This window comes from Ptychodera flava (assembly GCF_041260155.1).
Source record: "Ptychodera flava strain L36383 chromosome 3 unlocalized genomic scaffold, AS_Pfla_20210202 Scaffold_25__1_contigs__length_14229661_pilon, whole genome shotgun sequence".
Taxonomy (NCBI): domain Eukaryota; kingdom Metazoa; phylum Hemichordata; class Enteropneusta; family Ptychoderidae; genus Ptychodera; species Ptychodera flava.
Window position 1 is genome coordinate 7,193,886 of NW_027248279.1, and position 26,315 is coordinate 7,220,200.

At 36.7% G+C, this 26,315-nt stretch overlaps 2 long non-coding RNA genes across 2 annotated transcripts; both read right to left on the reverse strand.

The window, feature by feature from the left end:
- Positions 1-6,203: 6,203 nt before the first annotated feature.
- Positions 6,204-13,300, reverse strand: LOC139125276 (uncharacterized). The gene is made up of 3 exons (XR_011550179.1): positions 13,180-13,300; positions 8,401-8,562; positions 6,204-6,508 (listed from the first exon to the last, which is right to left on the reverse strand). It is a non-coding gene; the product is annotated as an uncharacterized lncRNA (long non-coding RNA).
- Positions 13,301-23,646: 10,346 nt separating this feature from the next.
- LOC139125379 (uncharacterized) lies at positions 23,647-24,889 on the reverse strand. The gene is made up of 3 exons (XR_011550215.1): positions 24,766-24,889; positions 24,008-24,236; positions 23,647-23,728 (listed from the first exon to the last, which is right to left on the reverse strand). It is a non-coding gene; the product is annotated as an uncharacterized lncRNA (long non-coding RNA).
- Between the last annotated feature and the right edge of the window lie 1,426 nt (positions 24,890-26,315).

Here is a 26,315-nt window from a genome sequence, read left to right on the forward strand (position 1 = left end):
AGTCACTGAGTACATTTTATATTCTCATATGTGATGTAACCTTCGAAGCTGTAGGCATTCGCCTTTTGGAATTAGTTGCTAATGGTGGAACGGCTTTTTACTTCTAGTACAACCAATCTCATAAATCTTTACAACTTTGGTACCGACTCATACAAAATCTCCGACTTCCGTTTCCAAATCCAACATCAATTTTAAATTCAGGCAAACGCTCAATTCCTATATGCTCCCTCCTGTTAACGAATTCAAAAAATAAATTCGTATATAGGTGAGGTCAGATACATGGTTCACGGAATGACCCATTATGCTTTTGAGTAATGAGAACAAACTTTTCAGGGATAGTAACGTTCTAATGCTGTGGAAGTCCACAGTGATGTATAGCAAACTTCGTTTCATTTCCGATCCTACAATTACCCACAATTTTCGGTCAGCAACCGACAATTATAATGTAAGTAGCACTGTAAGACAACAGGGAAATCGGTCATTTTTCCAGAAAACAAGGAATGAATATCTTACTTTCAACTTGCCGAACCACGTTTTGGAAGAAAAAATGAATAACATGCAAAAGCCTAGTTTGTCTTTACTTGAGAAAATACAAGGTTTATAATCTGGTCATTCTACGTCACTACAACACGCATTTTTGCCATCCATGTTGCTTAGTCGCAATTTTTTGTTTAGATTTTCAATATGCTTATCAATTTAAAGAAACGTTAACACGGTGGTTCGACGCAAAAAATGTGTACAACCACGTCATATTAAGTCTGACAAAATAGATCCACTTGGCAATTTTTAGCCCTTTTTCTTAGTTTGTTGCCAATACGGGCATACATATTCGTATACATAAACCGCCGTCGCCTGATCTTTTATGCACGAGAGCAATTTTATATGCAGTAGACATAGTTTCCACTGAAACAACGATGGTCAGTGCTGCGTTCAGGCCGCACGCAGAGTATCCAAAAGTCACGTCATATGACTACGACTACATACACTACGACAATAATTATCTGAACGATAAAAATATATTACAGTACATATAGGCGACTATATGCCCAAGGGTAGTTGACAATTTGCCAGATGTCAATAGGGCAAATGGTCTCCTGTCCCGAGGGCACATAGACCTTTATTTGGGCCATGTTTTTATTACATATTTATTTTACATGGTTTCACTTAAAATATTTGTGTGTGTTTTTTGCGAATGACAATTCTATGCATTTCCATATAAGCCGAAATTATTTTCATATTCGAATGGCGCATTGATGTACCTTAACATCGTTATGCGGATTACCGATTTTCATGTTTCATTTCCATAAAACCGGATTTTATAATAAAACTAATAATAATATTGTCCAATCTCAGTGGAAAATTATCTTTGGCACCAGGCGTTAAAAGCAAAACACTTCAACTACATAAAGAACAGTTACACAAAACGACAAACTACACATAAGCCAATCCTAAATCCTCTGTTAAAAATGGAAGCTCTGCTTCCTGACGATAGTGTTGACATGTTCTTATTTAAAATGGCAACAGCAGACGGGATGAACGATTTCTTAAAAAACATTTTTCTTTGCTCTAGGCACCAATAATAGGCAACCCGAAGGTAATATTGGAAATGACTATGTAATGGGTGAGATTTGTAATTCAAAATCAACAAGCTTTTCCTCCGAAGAGCCTGTGTGTACATTTTTTCCAGGTCATTGAATCGTACCCCAACTAGTTTTTTGCAGATATTAACAAGTCTTGATAATCTCGTTTTATCTCTGACGGAGAGATGGCCAAACCAAGAGATAATATTAAAAGTTAGTTTTCTACGTAAAACATGTATTTTGAACACTTTTACATACCACAGTTGTTGAGTTGAGAGGGTTCCGGTTCACTTTCAGTCAAGTGATGACTATACGGCCCTCAACGTCATCGACGAGTTACTATTAACTATTATAGCCAGAACAAGACACTGTGATCCCGAGGCTTGACCATTTGCCCGACGTAAGTATAGGGCAGATGGCCTTTGTCTCGAGGGTACATAGTCCCGTGTTTGGACTAAAATATAATTAAATTCCTTATTAATATAGTTTTCATTCTCAATTTTGGTCGCTTACATATAAATGACAAGCATATGCTTTCCATGTCAGACAAAAAATCAGTTGAATAATAGATACGGTAAACCACTCGGTTTTGACTAGTTCACTTCACATATAAGCACTTTCTATCGTAAACTGGTAAAAATCATGTGATATTACGTGACTGGTTGTGGTTTATTGCTTAATTATACAACAGAAGCGCATTTAAAGATATTTTTTGTACCATTAAATAGCCGATAGCAGTAACATTGATGAATTTTATTATTTGTTCGTTTTCATCCTGTAACCTTCTGCTTCGAGTTTTGGACATTTTCGAGTAAAAAAAATATTTCATCAACCCTACATGGAAACATATCGATGGTAGCAGCACAGAAAAATATAACAAGTATGACCACCCTAATTTATTTGTAAATAACTGGAAATCTTTCAAACCAGCCGATATACAAATTAATTTTCAAAACGAAAATAATGTCACAAATGGTTCTTCAGATACATTGGTCTACAGATATACATTTTTAGATGCGTAATAAACATATTACATACTAGTTAAATTAGCAGACCAGAATGTGCAATATGTTAAATGACTGTAAAAGTTTACAGAGTTGCCTCCAGTTTGGAAGAAAGGAGGGAGATATTCTTGTCATAGGTCTTTATAAATAGGACAGATTGAGAGAAAATGACATTCATCTCTATTTTCCTTCAAATTACAGAATACACATGCTCCATTTATTAAATCGATATTGTGATGTCTGCCTTCTTCTATTACTAGTGGCGATGTAGAGCATCGCAACCGAGCAACAACATAAATATATTTTCTGTTACAGTTTAATGGAAGTTATCTCTCTGGTTCAAATAAACTATTTAAACATGAATAAGTGCGCAGTTTTGGGTTTGCAATTGTTGTCGAGGTCACGTGATGCAAAGTCATACTGGTATACAGTAGTAAGAAGAGGACCAAGCTCTCAACAATATATCCAATTTTCGAATGTTATCCGCACAGAGGGCATTTCAACTGATTTCAACTGCTCAGAGAAGTTTGTATAACTACCCAGCCGCCACGGAAGATATAAACCGTTTCTGTAAAATCGGGACATCGATGGAAACAGTTATGAAGGTAAGAGGCTCGTTGAGAATATTCAATTTTTATAATATTAATTTAATATATAAAAAACTTAGAATAAGTATTCAGCAATAATCATCGCATATTACGTCATTTTATTGTTTGATGAAATTTAGCTCCCTCCCTCATTTGATAGGTCCAAAAACAGACACTATTGAACATAATAAAGCATCTAGTTGCATTTCGAGAGCAACACATAACACGCCCCCGGGGGGGGGCGTAAAAAGTAGAAATTTCAAAACCAAAAATACATTTCAAACAAATGTTCATTCGCAAGTGTACTTTCCACAGCCATTCCATAGTATTAAAAGACTCTACACTATGTAAATTACCTCTTGAGGGCAACTTGAGCTCTGCATACCAACCCACTCAATAGTTCTAATATCTATGCATGTGAAAATAAATAATCGACAACAGATGAAGAAAATCATACACACTCAAATATAACTTCAAACAATCCTCAGCTCCCGTTGATACTGTAAAGCATACTCACTGATTACAGCAAGTATTTTGTTATGAGACGAAGAAATATTGTCACTTCATGAGTAATCAATTATCACTATTCGCTCCTTGTACTCGAACTTCAAGATCTAAACTATACAGACATTCCTCACTGTCCTTTCAGTTGCCGCGAATAATTCTCCTCATTCCTACGGAAATGTTCACAGGTCCTTACCCGGATTCCTCAAAACTGTCGTCGCTTGGTGCTCTAAAACTCAAACTTTACAATAAAGTAGGGAGTTTCATTGTTTGTTGATTTAGCTAAATTTTATACCACTTTCGAGTTCTACGATCTTCTAAATAGATTAAACAGGAGCCAGTCATTAGACCAAAGTTTGCTATGACACGCGAGACTTTTTCCAGGTTAAACCTTGGTGATTTTTAAAAGGATCACATGAAAATGCAGCGTCATTTATACTCTTATGAATAATTGTCGCAGTTTGTGATCCGATATAAAGCCACCAGTCCAAGACAATATATTGGCCTGAAGCAACCTTCAAGAGAAACATTTTTGCTGACAGTTTTGTGTGAATCAAGGTTAGCCATTTTGACGGCTGTGCACATATATGTATGGATGCTGAGGTGAATACGAGAGTGTATGTTGGTACGTGTCTATTCTAGATGAGTATTTGGATAGAGGGAATCATTCATATTTCTACAATTCACACAATTGAAGAGCCTGACTTAGTACAAGATGACATCTATTAAGTTAATATTGTTGTTAATTTCGGACGCTGGATACATCCATAGTTATTCATTGTTCAAATGTGACGACAACATAATAATTTTTCTTTATCTTTACATTGACACACTCCTGAATAGTTGGGAAAATATCAATCACTCTATTAATAACCATACTATACATTTCTTGATTCTTTCCAATATTTTAGAAAGGAGAAGTTGTGGTTACCGTAAAGGGTCAGTTGATGTAACCTTTGAATATTTTACTTTTTATATGCCAACAATAGTTTATTGTCCAACTCTCCAAAGCATGTTGAGATACACATTATTCAGCTTGTCACCACTTAGCCAGTACATGTGAAGACTGCATTATTACTGTCGACATAAGTGAAAATTTTGATGCGGACCAGGATTCAAATGTGAACAAAACAGTGTTTAACAAAACATGTAGACACAGTGTTGACAAGCAGAATTATGGACGATTGAAGACGTTTTGGATGTTGAATAACATAATATGCCGTCGGTATACAAAAAAACAGAGGGAATAAATCATTTAGCCCTGTAATTACTCTGCAACAATTATAATAAAGGTTTGTCCCTGTACAATTTTTACAAGAAATAGTCAGCTACTATTGTTTCACACGATTTCATGGCATTGTGAATAATTATCAAATCATTCTACGAAAAGGTTTCAAGAAATTTTGTCTGTTTGATAGATGACCTGAATAACCATTATCTAAAACAACATTCTTAATCTCAGCTAATCGTCGTGTTGTCGCATCTTTCATCTAGATAGGCATCACCCTAACTGTAATTCACTAATCAATAGGTTGCCATGGAAAATATTTGAACAATTTGAGATCTGACTGTACTCAGCTAGGTTTCTATTGTTTGAAAGTTAGCTATATTCCCGTGTACTCTGTTAAATAAGAATCAGAGATGGTCACATGTTGCATCATTCATTGCTCTTCTCTTATCATGTCTTGTACAGTCACCTTCTTTTGTCTGACGTAGGGAGGAGGTCGTCTCTAAATGTGATCTATCAGACTGGGACCTATACTACCCTTGCACGCTACCCTGTTGTCATACATACAGGTGCAACCAACGGAGCTATTCATTGAAAAAGCTATTCCTTGAGCAATTTTTGAGGACAGGGAAAATTTTAATTTTGCTTGGGCAGGAGACATATTTTTGGGTTGCAGGGGAGCAGATTTTAGATTTTTTATCGGGCAGGGCAGATATCGGTTGATTGTCCTGGCGACAGGGCTTGGCGAAAAACGAGGAGAGAGGAGAAGCTACAGGAGAAGCTGAGCCATGGTCTTTACGGTAGAAGGCCACTGCAGTATGTGTCTGCATGGGAATGTTAATTTTCAGGGGAAATTTTTTTCACAGGGCTAGGGAAATTCGACAGGTTTTTTTCATCTCGGGGTAGGGTAGCTTCATGTCTGCAGGGGAAATGGAATGAAAAATATTGAGGGAATTTTTTTTGAGGGAAGGGGAAATAGGCAAGTTTTTTCACCACAGGGCAGTTGAGCCTCAAAAATTGACAGTGGGGAGGGGAAACAGGCAAAAATAAGTGGGGAGTGGGTAAAAATGAAGTTGAGTTCGGGAGGGTAAGTCGAAAAATATTCAGTGGGGGGGGGGCACATTATGAACAGCTAATTCATTACCCTCATGACTTAAAATTAGGCAATTCACATTACTTGTCATGCACAATATATCTTGTCGTGGTAAAGACCCCTTTAAAAGTGCATTGTTCGTTGGCTGCACCTGTACATATACAGTTTATGAAATAATCTGCATAAAACACACGACAAAGCTATGAACTAAGATCAGATGTTAAAATGAGTCAATCATTTGCAATGATTTTTCGCACCAAATATTGCCAGTATCAGTCCGATAAAAGTCGTCGTCAATTCGACCTTTGCCCTACCGACCTTTGACTCATCAGAGTCGGTAGCGTTAGCGTTTACATTGCATAGGTCACCTTGACAACAATAACGACAACTCCATTCGTTGTATTTTGTATCACAGAAATAATCTACTGCCTTCTCCTGAAGACAGTCGTCAAAGGAGTGTTCATTGAATGAACCGAAGCAACCCTTTGTTATCTTGAGTTTGCCTGTGTCACCTGAGAAAAGACGCAAAGGAGTGAGTGAAATTCTGAGTGAGTAAGTGAGTGAGTTCACTGGGTGGGCGAAAGTAAACGAATATAACTGGGAGAGTAAATGCGATTACGGACAGATACGCTGACAAACCGACGAAGATGTAAGCATTGCAGGCGCGTCAACATAAAGGAACCCGCTGGTCTATTTTTTTATCCATTGCTATAACAACATCGGCGAACGGCGCCATAAGGGTCGTGGTGTTTTCATCATGACATTTTAGTCTAGTCGGAAGGTAGGGCTCCCATGCACTCCATGGATGTATTTTTAACCTACATTTTTGTCATTCTTAGGGTCTATATTTAATGAATTTTGATGTTCCAAAATCAAATAGTGTCCCATGGGGTTCATTTGGCGCCATCTTGGCCGCCATCTTGGCCGCCATCTTGGATTTCAACAATGGGGTAGGGGCCACGTATTTACCGCTCGACGGAAACAGAAACAATAAAATACTATAAACGTTACATTTTTAGATATCTAAGATCATGGCCTTTTCATTGATATATAACTTAATAGGGATAAATTAATATTCGAACTTCGATTAGACTTTATATCGGCCATTGACCGTAAATCGTAAAATTTGCTAAATTTCACACCCAATAGTTAAGTTCCCGTGCCCCCCAACAATTTTTCATTAGATATTTATATATTTTTTTGAGAACTCAGTGCAATAAACAAGAAAAACAATAAACAAGAAAAACAACATTAAAGTATGTGTCTTGAGATTTAGTGGGTGCTTGAGCTTGTTTTCTTATTACGCGGTATCCATATATCCGTGTGTAACTTAAGGGGTAGGGGTAATGTTTCCCTTTCTGTTTCGAACCATGAATGATGAAACCATAAAATGTTACATTTTTTGAAAGTGCTGCATCAGACCTTTCTAAAAATATATAGATTTATGGGAAAAATTGCATATTTAAAAGTTACAAATCTTAAACCTTTCAGTTGTGTAGATTTTAAGTGATTATTTAAGAACGAAATTACAACATATGGGGTAGGGGTAATGTTTCCCTTTCTGCCTCGAACCATGAATTATGAAACCATATAATGTTATACTGTTTGAAAGCTTTGAAAGGGCCTTTCCAAACATATATAGTTTTATTGGGAAAAGTCGCATATTTACAGTTACAGAGCTTATACCTTTCAGTTTGTGTCAATTTTAAGTGATTTTTTAAAACAAATTATAATATAAGGGGTAGGGGTAATGTTTCCCTTTCTGCCTTAAACCAAGAATTATAAAACCATATAAATGTTATAATGTTTGAAAGCTCTGAAATAGGCCTTTCCAAACATGTATAGTTTTATTGGGAAAAATTGCATATTTGAAAGTTACAAAGCTTAAGCCTTTCAGTTTGTGTCAATTTTAAGTTATATTTTGAACAATACGCACAAAACAGTTAGTCCGCCGTTGGCCAGGTATCGAAATCATCCCCTCTAAGGCATTTTACCCACTATGATTTTCTGTTAGCTAGTATTCTCAGCTGTCATAATCTGCTTATTTTCCATTTAACTGATGGTGTTTAAGAGTGTAACGACTTATTTTGTAGGGGGCTGTCACGCCCTCACTAGTCGATAGGAATGGGTAAGGGGTAACATATTTACCGCTAGTCGGAAACAAAAACAACAAAGTACTATAAACAATACAGTCTTAGAAAGTCGAGATAATCCCCTTACCATTGGTATACAACTTAATGGGATAAATCAATATCAAACATCGATTAGGTTTTATATCGTCCATGAAATGTAAATTGTAAAATTTGCTTAATTTCAAACCCAATAATTAAGTTCTTATTCCTCAAAACAATTTGTAAATACTTTGTAAATCTGTGCATGATATTCAAATAACTAGTCTTCTTACTGTTGTACTCAACCTGAGTAGAGCAGGTATCGTAAGTATCACTGGCAGGCAGAAGAGTGTCGTCACATATCGTTTCCTCCAGACACTCTGAGTTGTCATTGGCAACGGGTGGCATTTGACCCTCATACTGTTCATTGCAGATGTAACACTTTAGGCTGTACACTGAAAGGTAAAATGTGAAATGGATTGTCATCAGCAGACGACGAACAACGGCGGCTGATAGATAACCGTGTTCTTTCATTGCGGGTTTCATTACCACAACTCGGTTACGGCCTTGGATATTATGACGCAAAAGCTCGTGGTATACCGTAGCTGGGTGTGCTTTATTGCTTAGATAAACAACGTCAAAGCGTACGCCTCGGCTTGTTGTCTAAGCAAACCAGAATGTTATTGTAAAATCCAATAATATAAATCAATGTGTCACTTTCTTAAACATTCGTGAAAATGGATTAGCTAGTTCCACCGATAAATAGTAAACACACTGCACAGTGGTACAGAAATGTAGGTCAAGCAGAAGTCGTTTTCAACCATATTAACACACATTCTCTTTGTCCATTCTATATTTAGTGTATTAGTAACGCTCTAAGAACACGATCGGACTCAAATACCATCAGATATACCAATAACTGATGTCGCAAGCGATATACACAATAGGTAAGTTTACAGTCATCGTTTTGAACAGTGTAACTGAGATGGATAATGCACTGATCCCTAAGTCAGGTCTTTAGAAATCAGAGCCCAGGTGACAAGATTCACTGGTCACTGAAGCCATATACCAAGACCCTGTCTATGTATATCACAGTAATCATTCAGCTCTACAAAGACCTGTCACCTGATTTGACCACAAATATACTCCCCATAAAGACTCATCAGGCTGCGCGTAATTCATCCTTACGCGTCAACAAAGGATCTAACAACAAACAGGTGGTTGTGTAGGAGCAGTAATTCCTATTTATACAGAGTTAAAACTGAACGATTACAGTATTAGACAAAAATAACAAATTCAAACACAATTGATTGGTATGATCCATGGTAGTTCAAAGGAACTCTCATATTATGTCAATACTAACAGTGTGTTCATATTGATTTATAGGAACATTTTTGTGTTCCTAGGTGAACTATTATTGTCATGTTTGTTTTATATGTGATGAAAAACTACGTGTCAAAACGTTCAAATATCACATCAGAGATTGTTCAGTTGTGAGTATATATAATCTATTTTACTGCAAGTCCGGGATTATCAAGCTGTGAAACAAACTAACTTTAATTTTGTTCGAATAACCTGGAAATTCTTATTTTTTCAGCAAAACAACATAAAAGGACTCTATAAAACGAATAATCAAGGTCCATGGTGAGTTTGAAAATTCTTCTTTGCCTTCATCTATAGTTACTGGTTTTAATCCCACTACTCCTATAAGTCTGAAATACGCATGTGACTGGTATACTGGCTGCCTGTAACTGACTGGGATCCGCCACAGAACTGCTTGGAGCCAAACCATAGACTTACTTGGTATAGTTTATTACGACAGTGATTTAATTCCCAAACTGATAAGTTAATCTTTGAATAACTCAGCCATTTGCTGCTTTATCACTAGATCTGTATGACTAATCTCCCACTCCTGCTAGCTACCTTGACAGTAGCAACAATAATTTCCAACATTGTTCCCATAAGCCGTCGTTGGTTTCTGTTCAAACGTGATTTGCAACATGTTCAATGTGCTATACGTCAGATAGCGAAAATTCGAATTCCAGCAGAAACCGTCGACGGCTTACGGAACAAAATTTTAAATCGCGCACGACAGTCCGTCGTGTATTGCAATACTAACTGACAAAAACACTGAGCTCGCAATACTGTGCAGCACTTCACTGTTAAGTAAATAAAACGTTTGCGTTTTACAAGTTCTGAGGCCCCATTGTCTTTCGCCTGGGAATTTTCATAAATTTCGACGATTATCTTGGGCTCTTCGATTATGTAATGGAAATAACAGACCCCGCCGGGATCATTAACGTTTATTTGTAGGCGCGGGCGAGAGGAAACCAAAAATTAATGGCGCGAAGCCTTGTCCTTCAATTTTCGGCTCCCCTCTCGCCCTTGTTCGTAAATAAACGTTAATGGTAAGGAATGTTCTACGTACATTGTCAGATTACTTTATTATTGGTATAGAAATTGGTATAGAAATCAGTAATTCTGTGTAAAATGAGTTGATTCTTTGTCAGACTGGTTTCATGTTTCTAATGGTGAGAGACAAGGGGGTGTTTTTTCCTCATATCTCTTCAATGTGTACGTTGACGATTTGATAAATAAGCTTTCCGATTGTAATTGTGATATTGGTTGCCATATCAGTGTCGTCTGTGCAAATAATTTAGCTTATCATACATGCTATGCCTGTATTGTCATTCTCCTATTGTTTAGACGGTACTGATATGAACCCGTATTTTAACTAGTGAAAATACGAATTATATTTTCACCTTAACCGAACTACTTACAGCTACGCGTACGTGTGACCTTCGATGGTATGCATGACCTTCGTAGGTACGTTGATTATGTAAAACAGCTGAGAGAATAAGACTTCTGAAGATTACTGTCCCCGTTTAGAACCGCTATACGACAAGTTTCCTGTTGACGATTTTAAGTATCTAGACAGTGAATTGCATCGTTAACAGCCATAAACGAGCCACAAAAATCCAACCGCACTGAAAATACTCGCGACAGACAAGGTGCACATTATCCGATTTGTTCCTGTCAGTTAGTTTCCAGGCTTGATCGTGTCCGACGCGGGTTTCGGATACAATGTAAGATACTAGGGAAAGCGCAAGTCAAACTTTCGTTTGGCTGCTTCAAAGAAGTTTAGTTCTATTTAGGCAAGTCAGTAACGAAAATATGCGAGCAGACGATGTAAATACCTTTGAAATGTTTTATTCGTACAGCAACAAAATCATGATCGAGTTACGACGCTACAGCTTACAGTGTACTCACTTCACGTTTCCCTAATCCGCTCACAAATTCCTTTCTAAGATGGTAAATTCGGCATATTTGACGTCTGAGGATATGTATAATTCTTGGAGATAAACTTACTGGTACGGCTATTATTAGTAAATCCACTATTTGTTCATACATGTCGCAGAGCTGCTTGCTCGATCTAACTCTATCATCTGTTCATACTCGATCGAGTTTGAAATCGAACGCTGGCGCGGCACGAGTATTTTGATTCGATTTTGGCGGGCCTAATAATTTTCTCGAAGGGACGAGATGATGTTTCAAAACACGAAAATACACTCATTTTACACACTCTAGTCTATGTTTTACGTCCACCGCCATTTTAAGCTCGAAATTAATTTTCTCCAAATTTTTAAAACCTGTGTCGACATCTTAACGTTTAAATTGTTGGCTTTAAAACTGTATCATAATCCCTCCCTTGAAGTGGAATTGCCCAACAGCGGAATAACACCAAGAAGTGATACGGTTGTCATCACTCCTTAGCAACCAATTTTTTGTGAGTACAGCGAGTAGAAAGCAAGGTCGATTTCAGTTGATTTCGTCGCTAATTTCCGAACGTCCGTAGGAAAACAATCGTAACCAAAGCATGCATGTTTGATAAAGGCGTTACTACACGAAGTTTGGGCGATACCGCGTCAATTTTCGTGATGTGTCCGCATTTGAACTCGTTGCTGCACAATTCGTCAAAATACGGACACATCACTCGCATGCAAACTTCGTGTAATAACCCCTAATTATGCTGACGACATGACTTTACTCAGCCCAAGTGTGAAGGTCTTACAGTGTCTCCTTAGAATTTGTAAATTTACACCAAAGAGTTTGACATCACCTTCAATCCATGTAAAACTGTGTGCATGATTTTTAATGGAACAAAAGTAAAAATCCAAAGAATTCCCAGACCGACACTCAACGATAAAACCCAGAGTTTTGTATCCACGCATGCCTACCTTGGTCATATCATTTGTAGACGTATGCATGACGATGACGATATTGAAAGACAGAGACGGGCATTTTGTATTAGAGCGAATATGTTATTGAGACAATTTAAAATTTGTTTATTCGCAGCTCAATGTGGAAATCTATACTGTTGCCATCTTTGGGTAACGTACAGAGTTAAAGTTATGAATAAGTTAAAGGTTATGTACAGTAATGTGTGGAGAAGACGTTTAGGTCTTCTTTCATTTAGTACTGCTTCTAGATGTATGCTACAAATCATTTCATGTCTCTTGGAGAAGTTATGCGCAGAAATATCATAGCTTTAAATGTAGACTTGAAAAATCAACAGATGTACTTATTGCCGCTATCTCTTCATCAGAGAGAGTAATTGATAGTACATGAAATCGAAATCACTTGCATGACGAAAGGCAGAGTAACACGGAAATGGAATATTTTCGATACGCATAGTGTAGTATATGTAATCATGGCGGTATCTATTCTATTAGTGTGATTGACTATTCTGCCGTGTGAATGGAAACCGAAATCGACACTAAGGTGACGAAAAGCTTTCAGCAGCCTCGTAGTTCTATCAATGGAGTCAGATTTTGTGTATCGGCTACAGAAATATCCTGCTTTTAAAGACCTAAAATCAGACTTTGTAGCCGCTAGAATGCAATCGACAGATATACATAGATATGATGTTCTGTGCTGATTCTTGACGCATGATGATGTGTGAACGTTAGTTGTCCGATATGATTAAACCGTCACGTCGCGTGTAGGCGACACATCCTCGTGCACATTTCTAATGAAACCGTCAGGGACATAACCCTGGCATAGACACTTACCACAAGTAGATACAGCAAACATCATGATCAGGGTTAGGTATACCTTCATATTGTAGAGCGGCTCCAGCGAGATCTATCCAGTAAGTTCTTGATCTGGTAGGAAATGTTGGAAATGATGGCGACTATTGGGGGTGTGGACGACATAAGTTAATGTTTGTTGTAGCTACGGTCTTTCACTTGTAACTGATGTGGTAAGTCAGAATGATTGATGAGGCTGCCAAGCAAAGTGAAAATTGTAAATACGCCCCAAGGACGGCCTCTTTACAAACATTCATTTGTGTTTCAATTGTAAGAGGCCTCGACCTCGTAGCATGCGGCTTTCATTATTTGAGCAAAAAGGTTTTAGTGAAAACAGTTAATTTTACAGCTATGTTATAATAATTTCAAACGGTATCATTGAGGCGTAATTTGCATACGCTAACCTAAGCTTCATCGGGATTATTCGTTCGTTTACACGACTCAAGTACTTGTCGTCTCAAACTCAACTGCTGACAAGATTTTCTTTTGTTACCTTCATTGGCTCCATGTTCAAGAGTCACACAGCTCCACACTTACTATGGGGATAGAGCGTTTTCAATTTGTGCGCCTCTTTTGTGAAATTCTTTACCGTCACACCTTCGTGCTCTTCAGTCATTTGATAATGTTAAAATAGGGTTAAAACTTACCATTTTAAGTCATTTTGCACATGAGATGTATATTTCGATCTATTTAATCGTTCTGTGATTTTATAAGTTGTTGCTTTTATTGAATCATTTTATTGCGGTTATTTTTCAACTTTTTAATGTAAAGCGCATTGAGATATTTAAATGTGTAATGTGCTATATAAAAAATTATAATAATTTGATTATGATTACATGTTTTAATCTGTCGTTTGCTGGGTTTAACGACCTTTCATTAATTCGTGGTTGAGTCTTTGAAACACTTTATATCAGGAAACTACAGAACACGAGAGTGATTCATTCATCTTTGTTGGCGGGAAATGTTTCTCGGTAAAGCCGCACACTTATAGCGCTGCTCCTTCCAGCTGCTCAAAATTAAACATTACCAAGACACGTTTTCGAGACGGCTGCTTTAGCCTGACATCGTGAATTTGAAAACTATTGCAACCTAATGTAAAATTTTAAAAAGCATGTTTCTTCTACCCAACCGCACCCTATTTTAAAACTTTCAACCCTAAAAAATGATTTCCCCATTAAAATGATTTTGGTCGCATTATTATTGTTTTTATGGAAGTAACACATCAGCCACATAAATAATAAACATGTCAATAAAAATAGGTTATCGATCAACCCATGAGGTGGCTGGGTAACGGAAATACAAACTTTTCATCAGCGGAATATTATTTGAGAAATGTCGTGTATGGTAGATAAGTATCCACCACCAGCGTCCTCCTTTATTCGTAAAATCAATCTATTTATCAATCGAAAAAGCTGTCAGGGGTAAAGGATTTTAAGTTTTTTTCAGACATGAATTGTGTCACTCTATGAACACTAACAAAATTAGTGGCTTTATTCTGTTATTCATACTTGTGATTTCAAACTGAATGCAGCCTCTCAATTCAGAATGGGTCAAATAGTTCAAAATAATGATGTGACTTAACCTGTGTACTGGTCAGACAGAGGTAGCGGCAGCGACTCTATATTTTGGCACTTTAAAGCCGTCTTATCGGTTGCAATGTCTCAGCGATAAAGTCGTTCAAATTGGAATCTAATTTGTCATTCGTAAAATTTGTCAATTTGAAACATTCCAATGCTTATCTGCCTATCACACATGAAGAGAAAGTTGAATTATATAAAGAAAAACACGATTGGAACTAATTTGGGATATTTTGATGGTGAATTAATGTCGATTGAATCTACAAATGTCATCTCATCTGCTTTTCTTTTTCTATTACACACTTGTTTTGTGAGTAATTTGCGATATTGCAAAATTCAGCTATATAGCACCTAACACTTTTGAGAAATTTGCAAAATATGAAAATCCAATTATCCCAAATTAGTTCCAATCGTGTTAAACTTGAAAGAACACGACAAACAAAAGTACAGAGAGCACCCTGACTTTCTTTGTGATAGGCAGAGGATCTACACTATTTAATGCCTAGCTGATCCATGACTTCTTGAAAATTCCAGACATAAAATTGGAGCCTTGATCGGACTGGACACATTTAGGGAGGCCGAATAAAGTGAAAAATTTGACTAAACCTCTCACTATAGTCTTTGTCGTAATGTTTCTCAGTGGTATGGCGCAGATACGTTTCTTGTGACATCAAGTATTGAATGGTTTGTACAAAAACATCATTTTTTATTCTGAAAAATATTTTCTAGCTCAAGGTATGGAACACGAGAAGAGGTGAATAAAGTCTCTGTAATGATTGTGGTTCAGTTTGTTCTACGTACTAGACTAAAAACATGTGTCAGAACCGACTAAACATTTGAAAGACGCAAATGCATAGAGCGTTTTGAAAACTAAAATGACATTATTCCAATTACTTTGGGGTTGTTATGAGGGAGTTCCTCTCTCCTGAAACAGTAAACTTTGAATTTTACAATGGAGTTCTTTGGTGGCCATTTTGCGTATTTTGCTAAGTTTCATATATACGTTACAGATGTGCTTGGGATTTCTGATCTTTCGAAAGATTATGTGATACATTGATTCCAATTAATTCTTGGTATGACTATTCATTTTGGAATGCAACTGTTTTTAGGATATTAACGGATGTATCCTATAACATTCTTTGTAAGACCAAAAAACACATAAAACATATTGGGAAGACATTTTAAGTAGATCTATTTTACGGTATAAACTCTTTCACCCTTATCAAACCGTCGTCACATTGCATGGCGAAGATAAGAATGTGCTTCAAGTCGTTGGAAATTAAAAGTTTTATGTTGGTATGAGTGCGGGAACCACTTTATGTTCAAGAAATGCTTTGTTCACAAGTCATGATAAGCCTGGCACATCATTTTAAAGAACAGCAATTGGTACAGGATATCCATTGCAGACTAAGTGCACAAGCTCTATTGAATTTTAAGGTATTTTCAGGTGTAAGAATGTAAAACTGTAGCTGAAGCCCACAGAGAATAATGCTACTTACTTATTGTAAAACAGCTGCATAAGTGTAGGTTAAAATATTACTCAAATTGGGGCTTTAATGAAATAAAATGCATCGTATTCAGATGTTATGAAAATGTCGTTACCCAAGACGAAAATGAAAGAAAGATTATATGAACAATAAGACGCCCGAAGGGCGCATACCTTCAGGGGTATAATAAAAATTGTGTGCCACAAGGGCAAGCCATAAGTAAAAAAGATTGATAAAATGGGGCACACCAAAAATGAAAAGAAGAGACTGTCCGTGCATTATTTTTTGTTCATATCTGCTGACAATCCTTTTGTTTTCTGCAATCTTTTGCTGGATTTTTTAAAGGGAAACTTTCAAAATCTTTTTCACAAAATTTTTCCAACCGCCTTAGATATTAATTGGTCTATTCCTTACCATCCTGTCAGTCGCAGGGAATAATTCCCTTTATTCCCAGCAACACCGATCAATCGTGCATCATGGTTCACAGTGACGTTCCTGTAACACTGGATGGTAACTTTACAGTCGTCGAAAATCTCATATCTCCTGCTGATGCAGATCTTGACAAATAATTTTTTAGTCTTTCTTGTCTCGCGGTTCACTTTCACTGTATATTACTCTTACACAGGAGACTCTAGAGCACTTGACTGAGTATCGCCATCTCCACAATTTATCTACAATTTTCAATGCCATTGTAGATAGTCAGAATTTTTGATCTTATCCGAAATTCTCTAAACTGTTGTCACTCGATGTTTTGAAACTCTAATTTACACTAAAGTTGGGGGATTTCTTGCCCATTGATTTAGTTGAATTTGTAACACTTTCAATGTCTGTGTACTTTTTAATCGACTAGACAGTCTGCCATCACGTCGGTCAATACAAAACCTGTGGATTACGGAAGGTAAACAGTACAGCATAATGCGAAAACTTGATGTCATTAGAACTATGCGAAAAAAATTGAGGAAACCCAATACTTTGAAATAAGAGTCGGCATACATTGCAAAGAGAATATCCATGAGTGTGTTATGGCGATACTCAAATAAACAATAGTTATAATATCATGTCTCTTCCTTTACTTGTGATAGCGTAGTGGGAATTACCTCGACAGTCACACGAGGGCGCCAAACAGATAAAAAAAGTATTTTAAGTGTTCGAAACAGTTATATCTGAAAAGGTCAATCTGAAAAGCACACATGTCCTTTCATTACATTGCAATTTTGGACCACTGTGAATTGTGTACGGTAAAGTCGTTATAACAATAATTTTCTCATACATAAATATAATCAAGTTAAACAATATGAATTATGACGAGCGTCTACAGTGAAACTACAGTTTAAGTTCGAATAAAATGGACCCTAGTTTGTAAGATTAAGGTATTGAATATTTTGGTAGAGTAGGTTAATCAGAGAGAATCAATAAAACGAACAGGAAAACATAATTATAATTTAGATATAATATTAGGGCCTGATAAATGCCGTTTGCGCATTTGCGTGAACATTTCATATTATAGGAGATACATGTTCATTTAGAGAGAGCATGTCACCATACTACACAGACAATAGGAGATCGTCTTTGTACTGAAGTTATATTTGAAACAATGATATGCTACACATTACAATTCATGAATGCTACATATAAATAAACATTTAAGTAAACAAGGTAGCTTGTAATAAATAAATAACTTCAATTATATATTTTCAATCTCAAGGGTTTGCTCTCAGCCACAAAGAATAGGTAATGAATCATGCTCTTTCTCGTCGTAAGGGTGAATTATTGATATCAGTGAACTCATGTTCATCCATGCCACTTTTTACTGACATGCCTTGCTATACGTTCACACATGATGACATCCCTTCTTGAGGAAAATAAACGGATTGGTTAATCCTTGTGTTTAAATCAAGCTCCTAAATTACAATACATAGCGTCACCAAACGATTGCATTCAAGAGACGTTACCTCAGCACTGTAATTGTCAATACATGAATCCTCCATCACATAAGAATTGTATTCTTTGAGTCGTTTTATTGTGAAAATTCCTATATAAGCCTGTGCATATGTAAGTGTAGGAAATTCGCTTTACGTATATGAAAAAAACAGATTCCACCGTCCAATTACCAGATTACCGAACATCAGAATAATAAAATCTACGAGAAAGAAGTATGTCTTACATGACAAAGTAAAGGAACAACAAAGAAAACATACAAAACATTCAAATTACAATGCAAATTTGATTAAAATATCTGCAGTCTTCTGTCACTTATGCAGCTTGAGCGGAGATACCCCTATTTGCATATTTATATTGGAATTTCGTTCAAATGGAAGTGATGAGGGCGCTGTTCTACTTGACCGTTAGTGTGATTTTTCCTGTTTTTGGGGGGCAATTTCAGCCCATTTTTTCCCAACAAACGATGTCAGAGACGTTTCTATGGTCATATAAAGCAGTTAAGTTTGTGCTTATGAATTTTTATCAACTTCTACGGCTTACTTTTGGTGCTATGTGTGTATTGTCGATCTATGGCTCGCTAAACATAGGCCTACTTTTGGGCTGCCGCAACTACATGCACAGCTGATTCTTGTGAATATTTTACATAGTTAGACAGTCTAATCATTATTTAAGCCCCCTAACTTAGTTTTATTCTTGTTCATGCCCTGCAAATCACTGCTTTGGCCTCGTAGGTCGTACACCGTCCCGCCATCAGAAGACAAGATGGCCGCTTAAAGTGAGGAACTTGTTGCACTCCGCTGACGCCTTGCTCACGTTTACAAATTGTTTTGGCCCAAAGATTGCACAATATCACATATTTTACTGTTGTCAATCCAACTTATGTTATATTTATATTTGATGCTTGGGTTACAATCGTAGGCATTGGCTACCAATATTCCATTGGGTAACCGGAGAAGTCGGGCAGTTGCGAACTCGGCCATCGCCAGCGCCGATGGTGCCGACCAACTCGGCCAGTGCAGTGGGACTCGGCCAGGAGAAGTCTGCCACTCGCAACAAAGCAATATGATTGCATACGCATTCTCTTCACAGTTGAATATGCCAAACAATTTTAACTTTTTACTACCATAGTTTTTGTTATTTTGTCGGTTTAATACCACCGGGTACTACGAACATTCAGAAAACAACTCAAAGTCGAAGAGCTCCCACGTCCACCCTGCAAAACATGTACGGTCTGCCTCCGTGTTTCTGCAGATCGCGCGCGTACCGTATTAAAGTTCAGGCAAACATTATGCCATTTCTTCAGTAAAATTCATGGCTTGATGACTCTTAACTAAGTTGCTTCGCCATCTCCTATGACTTTTAACGAACTTCAAGTGTAACTATGACGAAGACTGCAAAACTCGCTACCACGATCGCGATACACCGCCATCTTTAATTTTACCCAATGTGTGTATATCATACGTGCGTTGAACTGTGATCTGTGAAGTTTGCAAACATTACGCTCATCTTATGAATGACATTTAGATCGCTTTCGTATATACCTTAAGTGAGACTTCAAAAAAAGAAACACTAATATGGAGCATATATTCTAATAGGGTGCATACTGTACTGGCCGACTTCTCTTGTATTCGGTCATTGTCAACTGTCAGTGTATGTATGTCTGTTTGGAGTCGATGCAGGATGTGGTGGTCGGACATTCCCACGCCTGATTTTACTGACCCCTCAGCCTTTCAAGATAATAATATCGTTGTAAGAGTGGATTTGAGTGACCGTGATTTGTCACAGTTTTCCTTTTCACTGGTAACGGGTAGTATATCACTGTTCAGTTTAATACCATGTTTCAACTCGTCAATGTTGACTGAAGTCCGATAGCATAAAGGCGAGTTTCAGTGCCATAGCGTTGTACGCTGTACACGCGTACACTGGGCTGTACGATGGGCCTTGTACGGTAACACTAACAGCGCATACATGGCATCATGAAATCATGCCGCAAATATAGGCGCACTGTCAGAAATTCACGAAACTTGTCACAAGCGTTGTTCAATAGCAAGTGGTTTGACACAACAAGTATTATTTTTGTTCAAGACCTGTATCAGTGTGTTTCGGGTCACAGTCTAAAAATAGCACACAGCTGAGAGGTATAAACCATCATTGCAACGTACGAATTCAGTTGTCAATTATCATTAGTATTTATTTCTATCATGCATAGATACGATGAAATTACTCTCAAAAGTGTACATTACCTCATAGCATGTTCAATTTCGCATTAAATAATCATATTTGTGAGTTTTCGAGCCCATTTTCACGACCAAGTCGCTCGAACGACGTGTATTCCGACATATTGCTTGTTTACATTCAGAACGAGGCTCTGCAGCCTATTGAATTATGCAAATTTCTATACGTCTGCTCAAGCTGTATGGAAATTGTAAAAGATATGACCTGTAAACATCTTTAAAACCCTAACAGGTTTAAAGTCAACGGTATATACTACTCTGTATGATACAAACACCTCTTAATAAAGGTAACATTGTGCGTTGTAAAATTGATGAAAATTTTTTAGGCAACGAAAGAACATTAACGTGTCATACTTTGACATATGTCAGCAAATGTTTGCTGAACCCAAAAAACATTTTGCAAATTTTGAGAATAATTATGTAAAGACTAACTACATACTTTATAAAACTTTGTGAACTCAAGACAACATTACAACTTTTTAAAACCTAAATAAGGTAACTGTACTCATGCAAAAGGTAAAAAGTGATTTTTTTCCCTTAATATACTTCTGTTGAACAATTTTCTACCAACGTTTAATAAATAAAAACATAAGATATTTTGGAATGCGTGGTATCTAAAATCCAAAGTTCAAAAAACTGCTAGCTATTAGAAAAGCATTTTCTGCAGAATATCATTTTTACTTTCTGAAAAGCCAAGCTCTCCTAAAGTCAACACAGCTTATTATATCACAACGTTCAAGTTGAAATATCTGAATGTGAACATCTGTAGAAACAAGCCAAGTAAATACCGAAGGAACTATATTACGCTGTTTATTGGAAGGTGTTATGACTACGGATTAAAAATTGAGACACAAATATAGAAAATTGCAGATAGGTAGAGACAACATTTTTCATGATCTGTATATAACAAATAGTCTAAGCAAGATCTGTTTCGGGAAGGCCAGCATGATGCACCCACACATTAAACACTATAGTAACATAGTATGCCAATAAGCATTAGTGACAACGCGCCATTCAAAGAGTACATCGATAGAGTGAAGTTAATCTACTATCCTTATTTCACGTGTCGCTAACGTTTTGTAAGTTTGTCTGCTTTCTGCTGCGCAAGTCCTGTTCTAAGATAATAAATTACACATAGAGCCACTGATTTTCCCTATAAAGCTGTAAGGGGCACTATGGTTGTGAAAGCTTATCACAAAGTGAGAGCAAGTTCAAGCAAATGTGACGTTATTTTCGATGGACTAGAAATTCATTTAAGATTTATCCTCTGTTCTTGAATCCCTACAACACCTTCCCTTTATTCATCAAATCAAAATAAACACCATTGAGCAACACCTTATGCCTATAAATGATGATCCAATGATCCTATGTGCCGTTGATTTGAAGTCATGGCAATGGTACACGGCTAGAATAGAGCACGCACCAGTAATTAAAGGTAAGGGTCACTGTAAAAAAACACACTGGACTCTATTTTTCAAGGGATATTGTCAGAATTGGCTCAAATTTGGTCAACGACTTTTCGTGTTTTACTTAAACAAATAGTATATGATAAATGTTGACAGACGTGGTCACATGACCCAAAATAGATATTTTTTAACCAAAGACCTCATATTTAAAAATAGGAGACTAAGGAAACATCTCCACTTGTAAGCTCAAACTTTTTGCGTATCTCTATATATTCTGAAAGAACAATTATCTCTAAACATAACAGACACCATAAAAACTGAATATAATTTTTAATATATCTATTAAATATTAAATATTTTAAAATATCATTGAAATGTAAAATATTGCTCGATTTGTTTCTGTTTTTGAAGGAAAATAATGTGAAAAGTTAATAATTTTGAATTATTCAGAGGTTGTTACATGAACTTTAATGCTACTTAATATCTACTAGCACTTTAATTTGAATAGATTTTTGTTCTAAAATTGAAATATCTCATTATATACCAATGTGATTTTGGCTGTCACATGACTTGGTCAAAACCTTAAGATTTGAACAAATTTTGTCTATACATATACTGTGAAATATATTGTTGCCAACTTTCGATCAGAATTTTCTAAAACTTGATAGCTACCTACTCCAAAATGTTAAGCGTCTCAGACCGATACATGTGCGGAACAACACACAAACTAGCTAGCATACAAACATCACTTATGTCAACGTTGTGAGAGGGTATTCTGTCCTGCGGTTTGTTCTCATTGTCGAACGCTGTATAATGTGAAAATCCCTCGGAAATGCGAAATCGTACGTTGATAACTTTTCATAATATAATAGTCATATTGTTTCATGCGTAATGCTTCTCTCACCCCTCATATAGTGGTTCGGACCAGCTCTGCAATTACATTACATAAGTGACACTGTCGCCATCACCTTTTTCTTAACCCATATACTGAGAATTCCCTCGAGATACAAGCTAGCTTTACGGCTTTCGATTACGATACGCCACTCATTTCGAAGGGTCAAAACGAAGATGATATTTACCAATGTATGCGTGCATGATAAACGATGCTTTACGCGACATATGGCCGATACGGCGTCATCCTATCATGTGGCCATATTTTACCAGTTGCTGCAAAATTCTTCATAAAAATTATTTACAAACAAGTCGAATAAGACATGTCATCGACAAAACTTAGTGTAACATCCCGTGGCATTCCTCAAATTAAACAGAAGCGTAGGAAGAAATTTCCCCGCTGATTAGTGTCTGAGTGAACGCAGTTAGATGATTGCACAGGCACAGGGTAGAAGTGATGTTCGATGCCGGGGATACCTGTAAAATAAAAATACATGAGTTGAATTATCTAGATTTTTTTATTTCTGAATAAATAAAGTGCTATAGATAAAGCGGTGATTTAGAATATGGTGAAGAATGTTTTTAGAGCATTTCGCACAGATTTCTAGTGGTTATACTATGTGAGTGTCCAAAATCTACAAAAGAAAGTGTTCCTCTAAGGCATTGTGTGATGTTTATTGACAGTCTATCTTCGTCTGTTTAAGGGAATAGTATTCGCTTTGGTATTCACTCTTAAACAATGTGGCTTTGTCAGTTTAATCAATTACGATTGATTTTATCTACACATACCATTGTATTGGCTGTCGCTTTCATACATTCCGTCTTCCTGATGAACTGCTTACAATTAGTACTTCCACGATTACAATAAACAAAAAGAAAGACATTCCTCTTTAACACATTTACCTGACATCCGTCACTCCTCCATGTTTCATGCTGATTACTTAGGTAACTGCACATTGCTCGCTTTACACTCACCAACAATGTAATATCATCGTCTAAAGAACCGAAATTTAAAAGAGAAAATAATTAACAGTAAATTACCACATTCCCATCAAATGGACATACATTCCAATCAAATTGGCACGCATTCCAATGACGTGAAGTACACATTCCAATGACGTGAAGTACGCATTCCAATGACGTGAAGTACACATTCCAATGACATGAAGTACCATTCAAATGAAATGGACACACATTCAAATGATATGGACACAAATTCGATGCGACCGTAATACGACCGTAATACGAGATTTACTCAAAGTCAGAATACTTACACTTTTGAATCGTAAAGGTCACATAATACTCCCCAGATCTGAGAAAGTAGTGCTCTGGTATGAAGATCGTAGAATAATCGCCATGGAACGTAACGACAACAGAAAACTGGTAGCCACGACAACTGTCAGTGCAATTTGGCCGCTTATTGAATACATAAGCCGTAGTATTTCCAAACACAGCTTGAGAGTTCTCAGCCCAGATGATGACTGCGTGAAACAGCTGTTGTATCTGCATAAAAAATATGAAGTCACAACATTTTAAATAAAGGCTATATGGAGTATTTCGGACAGGGAAAATACGTCTGATGAACAGGACACAAATGAACAAGACATTCTGAAAAACACAGTTTAACATCCATTTTGAATGATATTGTAGACTCTGATTTCCTTGATTTGTTACAAAGTTCAAACTGTTACAGAAACACATGCCTGTCTCTATTACGCATACATCATGATTTCATTGATACAGTGCTTTCAAATGGACAAAAAATAATGTTCGTTCGACATTAGATACGACAGTTCATCGTGCTTGCGAAAACGCCGAATACTTTAAGAGTGAACAGCAAAACGTAGTCGCCCAACCTATTCTCTGATAAACGAAGGCATAACACGCTACGTCCTAGAGAAACATTTTTGCGATTTTGTACACTGATGTCGTATAAAAGCCAGAAATGAGTGTAAAGTGTCCTTTAAATTTTCTTAACGTCTTCCAAAGAACCACTTCATCTATAAGAGTTTATTTCTACTCTCTTGCTTACCTGAATAGCAAAGCCAAAGTAAGTAACATTCTGAACGTCAAGGTAGATACCCGGTATTAAGACCTGCTCTTCAGCTGGGGGAGCGTCTGTACCAAGCATTATTACTATCTTGTCCTCAGTGTTATTAACTGATCAGGAAATACGGACAAAATGAACTATTATAACAAGTATGCAATGTTTAAATAGTGAATCGAAGTGTACAATGTTTACTAAATGGTAACATCGTTCCCATTTATGTAAACAAGCGCAACCATGTTAGTAAATGAATGAATGCACTCATAAATTCTAGCCTGGGAAATGGGGTTGTGGAGAGTTCAACACATATATGATCTCAGCTTTATAAATAATTTGTTTGAATGTCGGATAAATGACCTGGTCCATCTTGAAACGGAGAAGAAAGTAAAATTATTGTACGTGTGCTATTGTTGCCATTGTTTTGAAAGACAATTTGGAAATCTTTGTTTTCAAAGACACCTTTGATAAAAGGGGGAAGTTTGATGTTCCTTCATTTAATACTTATAAGGCAACGTAGAATAATTACAAGCATTGCCATAAGTCAATATTACCAGTCTTTGTATTTTTTAAGATCTTTTCAAATCTGAAAATAGAAGGCTATTCCTGAAACTGTACCAACAGGCCATAAAAACGAGTTTATTACCTTCAATTTCATTGTAATCTCTGTCTGAGAAAGTTAAACTCAACACATCATTCATTGGATTAAAGCTGCTGTCGATCCGTGCTTGAAATAATTGCCTTTTCAATCGTGTACACTGTATTTAAATAAAATGACCATAAATAAATAAATGGATTTTATAATATGGTCTTTGTTATAGATTTCAATTTTAACACATTTGAAAGAAAATCAGAATTCAAGTAATTTTTGACAAGAATTATTGTGACCTTGTAGAACTTATTCTTAACTTTCCTTCTATTTTGGATGGACTATCCAACAAACCATGACAGTTTTAACTTGCTGATTTCAGACACACGTTCATCCATATTTGTATCATATATCAATTTTATGTAAATTTATCGGTATACAATACCATTATCGCGTATGAATTTCAATTATTACTTACAGGTTACTCATTGGCAATTACGTTGATGCTCAATCTTAAACTTAACGTGTACATGAACTAATAAATTTACACACGTCGTATCTAGCAAATACTCCTAAAAACGAAAAGGACAGTACTCACAATCATGTTGATGTTTTCGAATGGAGAGACAGAAAAAATCTTGTCTGCTGCTGGTATAGTAAAGCCATTGCCGTTCCCCAGTATTATGGAAGAGTTTGTAAGATTATTGACCAGGTTGCTTTCCAAACGCAGTAGAATAAACTGTGTATCTAGCACAATAGGGCCAGAACCGGGTTCTGTGTTGCGAAGGACAAACTTCGATAGTTTGTCACCTGCATTGAGCAACGATTTAGTTAACTGATCCCGGGGTCTGTTGTTGTTTTCATCCGATGGGATTGCATGCACCACTGCCGATATGCTTCCATCCATGACCTGTAAAATATCTGTGAGAGAATGGCTGTGTTGGCGTCT